Source organism: Sinocyclocheilus rhinocerous, unplaced genomic scaffold, assembly GCF_001515625.1.
Source record: "Sinocyclocheilus rhinocerous isolate Xijiao unplaced genomic scaffold, SAMN03320098_v1.1 scaffold62, whole genome shotgun sequence".
In the NCBI taxonomy this organism is placed as follows: domain Eukaryota; kingdom Metazoa; phylum Chordata; class Actinopteri; order Cypriniformes; family Cyprinidae; genus Sinocyclocheilus; species Sinocyclocheilus rhinocerous.
This window is the reverse complement of record NW_015656585.1, coordinates 1966070-1967442: the sequence shown is the minus strand read 5'-3', so window position 1 is coordinate 1967442 and position 1373 is coordinate 1966070.

The window sequence follows — 1373 nt, the reverse complement described above, 5'->3', positions numbered from 1 at the left end:
GAGCGGCTGTTTGTACTGGAGCACGCCGTGTGATGCTACGGTGTCATATTGAATAACAGCAGGGATCAGACAGGCAAGAAACAGCCAGACTAACAAATGATGGGAGGCCGCAGAGGCTGAGAGCACAGGGGAGCCCCACACAGTCCCTCCATCACTCTGAGAGCGTGTGAAGAGCGCTTGCGTCGTGAGGTGTTCGGCAGGGAAACCTGGCTCACGGCAAACGGCTTGAAATATAGCAGCACTGGTGAAGGTGTAAGAAATGAATGACTCTGCGTGTGAAAGATGAACCAGCTTGTACACACCTGTGTGTTTGTCTACAAAAGACCCACCGCTAAGATCTATAGATGAGACCTTGTGCCTTCGGTATGTAAACTCTTCATATTCGAAGTACCTAATGTTATCATTCATTCATTCATTAAAAACCAATTGAGTTTTAAAGTAGCTGATGTAAATGTACATTTTGGATGAAAAATTGGAATAAAAATAAAGCTAAATAGAAATAGTAAAAAACAAACTAATAAACTAAATAAAATAAAAAATATTAAAATATATATTAAAAATATTAATATATACTATAATAATATACAGAAATAATACTGCACAAGTCATTCTTGTTTACATGCTTTGAGATGTTTTTTTTTTATTGATGAACGCAAGCAATAATTATATAAAAAAGAAACAAAACATCTTTAAAAGTAATGACAAATTATTCATAGTTCATATTTTAGTTTCAATTTTGTCACAAATCTGCCAACTGTGTTTCAGCCAATCACAGGGAGCAGTATGACATCACAGGCAACAGGTTTTAAAATGACACACAGACACATTACAGTTTTTTAGTTTTAGATAAAATAGCTGAAATAATGACAAACTGACATTTAAAAAAAAAAAAGCTAAATAGAAAAAAACAAGTAAACTTTCAATATTAATATATACAATAATAATATACAGAAATAATACTAAATTGCACTGCACAAGTCATTCTTGTTTACATGCTTTGAGATGTTTTTTTTTTATTGATGAACGCAAGCAATAATTATATAAAAAAGAAACAAAACATCTTTAAAAGTAATGACAAATTATTCATAGTTCATATTTTAGTTTCAATTTTGTCACAAATCTGCCAACTGTGTTTCAGCCAATCACAGGGAGCAGTATGACATCACAGGCAACAGGTTTTAAAATGACACACAGACACATTACAGTTTCATAAACTGATCACATATATTCTGCTTTTTTGTCTGTTTTTACAATAGGAATATTTACAAAAAAAAATGGTTATGTTAAATAAATAATTTAAAAATCTGGTATAAATGAAAGTGCCTTTATTCCTTTTCCACTGAATACATTCTACATAGTTGTCTCTCTTTTAT